Genomic DNA, 6644 nt, shown 5'->3' with positions numbered 1-6644 from the left:
TTTTTTTTTCTTTGAGTCCAGGACTCATTCTATTGCACAGACTAACCTGGAATTGACTCTGTAGAGCTCACAGCAATGCTTCTGTCTCAGTTTCCAAGGCGCTAGAGAATATAGATGTGAACTTCTAAGCCCAGCTTGGAGGGGTCACTGTTAAAGTATCAGACTTGGTCTGGGGATGAGGCTCAATTGATTCAGTACCTGCACAGTATACATGTAACTCTGGGTTGGATTCCCAGTACCGGATAAACTGGATGGGGCTGTGCAAGCCTGTAATCTTGGCAGTAGGTAGGTGGAAGTAGAAGGACCAGGAGTTCAGGATCCTTCTTCACTATGTAAGGAGTTCAAGGCCAGCAGGGGATACAGGAGGTTACCCCCTTGTGTGTGTGTGTGTGTGTGTGTGTGTGTGTGTGTGTGTGTGTATGAATGCTACCCAGTGTCCCGCTTTCACATTGTGCCATACAATCACACACAGTTCAGGGCTCCATGTCTACCACTCAGGACTTGGGTTGCATCCAGGGTACAGAACTTTGGTTATAGGTGGCCAGCTGACAGCAGGCCCTCTTCCCAGAGTCCATGGGCCGGTTCCTCTTTTATATGGCATTATCTGGAAAGTCTGTCACTCAGTGTGATCAAAGCATGTGCCCTATTGCTCTCTCTACTCACTTAAGTCTCAGGTGACAAGGGATGTCTGGAATTGTGTGCCGTGGCCAGACTAGCACCACAAAAGGACTTTTGAGATGAAAGGTAACAGTCAAAGAACAGCGAGACCTGGGTGGCACCCACCCTCCTTATCTTCCTAGCCTCGACTCCAGAACTGGTTGTCAATGCCAAAAGGGCTGTGCGGGGAGCCTGCTGGCAGACTGCTCAAAATTGCTATTTGCAGGGACGGGCTTCCAGACAGCTTTGCTTGTTTCGACACAGAATAGCATGTGTAATTTGACAAGCTGCTGATGACAGCAGGAGCCACTATGGCGCAATTCTTGTGGCAAGCTGTGCACTGGATGGTGGTGGATACAGGTAGGGGTTGGATACAGACACAGGTCAGGAGACACCTGCACATGTCCCCTGCTGACTAGTCCCTTGCATCAGCTGACAATGGGCCCATTTTACTCTTGCTTGAATGTGGTGGGAGGCATGAAAAATCCTGTAACAACAAGGCTCCTCTGCTAACTGAGGGGGAGCACTGCCAAGCCAGGCCTGAATCTGAGGTGCTTTCCTGAGTGGCAGACTTATTTCCTATGTCTCTCCATTGACTGTGACTTGCCAAAACAGTTCCCACTGACAGGGGTGGTGGTGGGTCAGAATGGGCAACATAGCTGAGCTGTTTGCTTTGCTGCTCTAAGAAACGCTCCCTCAGCACATGACCACAGGCTTCCAGAGCTGGAAGTGGGTGTTCATCTCTTACCTTGCCCCATCTCTTTGACCACATTTCAACATTCTTTCTCCAGTGGCAAATTCCTTTAACATACAATTCCTCAACCTGTTAGCCAGACCGTTTTTGGATATAATAACCAATAATTAGCTGGTTTTTCAGAGTGATTTGCACTCCACTGGCTGCAAAGGGGTCCTTTGAACTTTTGGGTGCATCTCTTCCGTCTGCGCGCAGTGTTCTCTTCATGTTCTGCAGTACCGGCGTGTTACATCTGCCGTTTTATAATGCCTGGCTAGGAGACAGAAGGCTGTGCTAGGTAGAGAGGACTTTGGGTGGGAAGATGGGGAAAATGGAGCTGATGATGGTTTGGTAGTCACTGTCTGCTTTTCACACTGGCCTTCAATATCTGCCTCTGCGTTTCCTGATGAGACCACACCTTCGGCATATGCAACTGGTTCCCACGCCTAGAGGACCTCAAATGACTCCCCTCCCCACCTCCAAAATGTTCCCTACAGAGAGGCAGAGAACTCAAGACCAAGGGAATGTGCCCAATCAGATCCCGTACCAGGGAATCTGAGTGCAAACCCTGACCAAACAGTTCATTAGCTGGGAGGCGGTGAGGGGGCAGGGGTGCTTGCTTCCCATACTCAAATCTTGTGTGTAGCTCCCTGCTTTGAATTTGGCTTCTAAAAAGGTGGGATGATGCCAGGGGGAGTTAAGGAGTTTGATGCTCAGACTAGACAGTGACTCAGTCGGGGAGACCGTGGGAGGGGCTGGTTAGTTAGGAGGAGATGCCAGGCAGGAGTGTCAGAGATGTGCCCCTAGGGTTGATGGGAATTTGGTGGGGGAAGAGCAGGAGAGAAATATGACAATGTCGCCAAAGGGACAGAGCCGGACTGCTTTCTATGCTCTTATTATTTATTCATTAAAGGTTTTGTGAATGGCCACTATGTGTCAGCCACTCAGGACACAGCAGTGAGTTAGACACGGTCCCTGCCTTGATGGCGCTTTTCATAAAAAGCAAGTCTAGGTATTCTTGGTGGGGGGTGGAAAGAAATGTTATCTTTTCTTTGTTACCCAGGAACCTACATCAGAGTCTCTGGGACTCTCCCTATAGCTTGCCAATTTGCATATACAGGCCAGCTTCTCCACAAGGGGCAAAATCTGCTGTCTGATTCACAGCATGGCAACTGATCTATCAATCAACATCGTCTGTCATCAAGACACGCCTGTCAGCAGCCGTCCATCACCAAACACTACCCATAGCTCTGCATCATAGACCCTCATGTACCAGCCCTTATTCCACAAAGGAGGATGAAGACATCAAAGCAAGCGATCTAAGCCTCTGTCATGGGTTCTGGACGCTTTCCTCCAGCACCTTTGGGCCAAAGGGAACTTCTCTCTCGGGCTTGAAACGTTTCCAGTTTGCTTTGCTGTATGCCTGTACTGGAGGGGTTCCACAGGCCTTTGTGTTTGTCTCTATCAAACACTTGGAGCTCAGCCAGCATTTGGGCATGGATGCAAGACAGCCACACAGGGTCGTTTTGTAGAACATAGCTCCCAGGAGAGTGGATGCATCCCTGGGCTAAGGTTGGCTGTTAAGTAGTTGGCATGGTGACCTCTGGCACTTGGAGGGGAAGGCACCTTCAACCCTGAGTGTCTATCTAGTCAGGACAAATCTTGTCTTCTTTCTATATGGGGATCCAGATGGCAGCAGTCAGATGAGCAGAAAAGGCCACCACAGACACACAGTTCCAATCGACTGATGTCCCCCCAGCTCCCGTCCCAATTCTCTCTACCTGACAGTGTCACCCATGGTTACAAATTCCTTGATCATGCCACTCCTCTAGATCAGCCTCTTTGGAAGGAACCAAAGAACACTTCTTTCTTTCGATAACAAGTTTCTCTGCATCTTTCTCTTATTAGGAATTCAATACCCAGAGCCCTTTCACTAACTCTATCTATCTGTCTGTCTGTCTGTCTGTCTGTCTGTCTGTCTTCTCTCTCTCTCTCTCTCTCTTTCTCTCTCTCTCTCTCTCTCTCTGTCTGTTTGTCTGTCTGTCTCTGGTCTGTCTGTCTCTGTGTCTGTCTGTCTCTGTCTCTGTTTCTCTCTCTCCTCTTTCTCTTTGTGTATATCGTGTGAACAAACGTGATTTGTAAAGCAGTAAGGTAGTAAAGCTGTGGCCACATTGCTGGGGGCTTGTGAACTGGAGTAGCATTGTCATAAGCCAGAGTGGAGCCCCAAGAAAGGGGACAGTTGGAGGTGGAAACTGGTAGAGCATATGGTGGGAAGTCTCCCACCAGAAGAGGGCTGACACGTCCCTGTGTTCCTCTTGCTGCAGGCTGCTCAGCTTCCATTCCACATAACCTCTTTATAAGAATGACAGGGTGCTTGGTTCTGAGAGCCCTTGCCTTCCTAGCTGGGATTTGATTTCCAAATCAGTGCTCTACACAACGGAAGGAGAAGAGGTGGGGGTGAAGAGAAATGACAGGAGAGGAGGTACAGACTGACAGATGCACCCTGGCCCTCTCCCAGGTGTCCCCAAGGCTTCTATCACAACTGTCAGAAAAGATAGTTGGTGACAGATGAGGAGAGGGTAAGCTTGGCTCCCACGGGTCACTTGGCTCCTTGGAGTGTTCAAGGTGTTCTTGATCGCAGGTATACTGATGAGCACATAGCTCGACAGGGAAGGGTATTGTGTAAATACAGGGGACAGAGCTACACTTCCTCCACTGTTTCCATGAGGAGATGGAGGCAGACCCAGGGCTTAGAAGTGAAGGCTATCTGCACATCCTGCCACCTTGCCTAGCTCCTCACAGGGATTTAATAAAAACCCTCCGATGGCAAAGGGCCCTTAGTTTTCTTCTTGGGGGCACGAGGATGGAGGATGGATAGGGGACTGTAAGAAATGAATGGGAAGGCAAAAGTCTAGAGTCTGGAGATGCCCTGAACAGAGAAATAAAGGGTGTTTCCCCAGGGCTGCTTATGATTTGGGAAGAAGGAGACATTGTTTTACTTGTATGTCTCTTAATGCCCAGAAACACCCCCTACAGTCTTCATTTAGTTCACACTTCCATCTCCTAAGGCAGAAGGAGATCTCTGGGGTCCTGGGTGGCAGAGGGCATGTCTGGTAGCCTGTGAGCAAGATGGTGATCCAAGGTTATCGTAAACCATGTTCTTATCTTTCTCCCCTTAAGCCGGGTCGGTCAACCACAGTGCATCCATAGTGGTCCCTCGAAAGGATTTTACTGTGGGAGAAGGGATGCTCACACCTCAGAGGAGACTAGCAATATCCTTGATTTCAGAAGCACCCATCACCCTCCATACAGTTGTCAGCACCATGTCCTTTAGGGAGTAGGGGTAGGATTACTCCCCACTCAGGACCCCTAATCTTCAGTAGCTCCCTTTGGGAGCCTGCCAAGCCTGCTATCTGAGGTCAGCACATCTATCCCCCACCTCTGGGGCTCAGTGATCACTTTGTCAGTTGGACATCTGCTCCTCCTTTCTTCTTGGAATCTGTCCCACCCCTGTCTGTTCTAACCCCGACAGAAATTAATGCAGACAGAAATTAAGTCTAAAATTCACTCTGGAAACTCTTTGAAAGCTGCCCAGTGTTCTGGGGGTGGCAGTGGGAGTAAAGATTACTACTACCTGGGCTAGAATGAACTTTGCTTGGCTTTGTCCTCTTGTCCAATTCACTACCTTCATTTAGTCTGGGATCCCAGGGAAACTCCTCCTGTCTTCTATTCCCTCTTTCCCTCCTCCCACACTTCCTGCATGTGTCAAGTTACCTGCCCCAGGCTCAGGCTCCCCAGTCACACCTGGTTCCCAGATCCTGGTTCTCAGCAAGTCAACATTGTTCCTTCCTAGCTTTTACTAAGTCAAATCCTGTGTTTATCGGCATCACCTTTTGATGAAAGTCTGCCACCCTGTCCATACTCCAAATGCCACAGGTTGCAGAGTTATGTTATGTAGGTCACAGCCCAGCCCAACACCCCTCTACCTACTACAGTGCCTGTCACATACACACTGTGGGAAAAGGGAAGAAGACAGAGATGGCCTGATGGATTAAGATTCAAGTCAATTAGGGCTGGAGACATGGGTCAGTGGTTAAGAACATTGGCTGCTTTTATAGAGGACCTGGGTTCTATCCCAAGAACCTACATGGTGGCTCACAACCATCTCTAACTCCAGTTCTAGGATATCCATTGCTCTCTTCTGGCTTCATGGATACTGTAGAACTCTAGTATATAGACTTACATGCAGACAAAACAAATGTACACAGAAAATAAATGTTTTAAAAGATTCAAGTCTACTTTAGTTCTTGAACTTGAAGCCATGACTTTTCAGAACTAGAAAGCATTCCTTTCTTTGTGGCTTCTGTGATTTTGATTTGGCTTGTTAGACTTTCCTGAGTTCCAGGCATGTGCCACCTGAAGACCGGCAGATAACACAGTGACAGTAACGCACTTGACACCATGGGAGCCATTGTTGAAGCACCCAGAGTTCCCAGTCTCCTGAGGTAGAGACTGAGAGTCAGGCTAACCTCGCTCACCTGTTGTCTCCCAGAATCAGCCACACTCAAGTATGAATTGAATTTCTTTGCATAGAAATCAAGAGCCACAGCATAAGACATGGGTCCAATCCGGTCCCCACCAGCATTTCGCACAACACCATTTCCAGGGTGCCATATGCATTTCCTAAGTGGATTTCCAAATATTTGAGTCGAGGATGTCATCAAGGCAAAGAAGTAAGGAACAATAGTTTCCTTTTTGGACTTAGGGAAAAAGAAGTCAATTGTATGTTCAATAAATGAAAGGAAAAAAGATAAAGAAATACAGTAGGAAGCAAAGCTCTTAGCTACATTAGCTCAGGACTTTCCAGAAATCCCCTGTAGCTACCTACTGCATGCAGAGTCTGTGAAGTCTGAGGATACCACAATCCTGGGGAAGTCAATCAATGTAAGTAAAATAAAAGCTCTGACCTACAGGAAAAGAAGGCTAAAGCTAAGCACAGGGTCAGCTAAGTTCTCTCTCAAGAGTGAATACTTCCCTATCCTGATTATGACCATCAAAGGTGGCTGAAGGAATGGTTTGGTGGCTAAGAGCGCACACTAATCTTGTAGAGGATACAAATCCAGTTCCCAGCATCCATGTAAAATTGCTCACAGCTGCTGGTAATGTCAGTGCCAGGGAATCTGAGAGCCTCTTTTGGCTTCTGAAGGTACTGCAGTCATGCACGCATACACATACACATACACATACACATACA

The 6644-nt window shown here is 48.1% G+C and overlaps 1 protein-coding gene and 1 long non-coding RNA gene across 3 annotated transcripts in view; one reads left to right on the top strand and one right to left on the bottom strand.

Annotated features, from left to right (window-relative positions):
- The window catches only part of LOC116070263, a 5565-nt gene extending 2872 nt beyond the window's left edge, over positions 1-2693 (top strand). Inside the window, exon 2 of the long non-coding RNA XR_004110332.1 lies at positions 2454-2693. This is a non-coding gene — a long non-coding RNA (uncharacterized LOC116070263). The remainder of the gene's footprint in view (positions 1-2453) is intronic.
- Positions 1-6644, bottom strand: part of Cdh13 (cadherin 13) — a 1053312-nt gene that overhangs the window by 172380 nt on the left and 874288 nt on the right. The gene's annotated exons all lie outside the window — the stretch shown is intronic.

Source organism: Mastomys coucha, unplaced genomic scaffold (assembly GCF_008632895.1).
Source record: "Mastomys coucha isolate ucsf_1 unplaced genomic scaffold, UCSF_Mcou_1 pScaffold22, whole genome shotgun sequence".
NCBI classification, from domain to species: domain Eukaryota; kingdom Metazoa; phylum Chordata; class Mammalia; order Rodentia; family Muridae; genus Mastomys; species Mastomys coucha.
The sequence above is the reverse complement of the archived record's forward strand: the minus strand, read 5'-3'. Positions and strand labels throughout refer to the sequence as shown.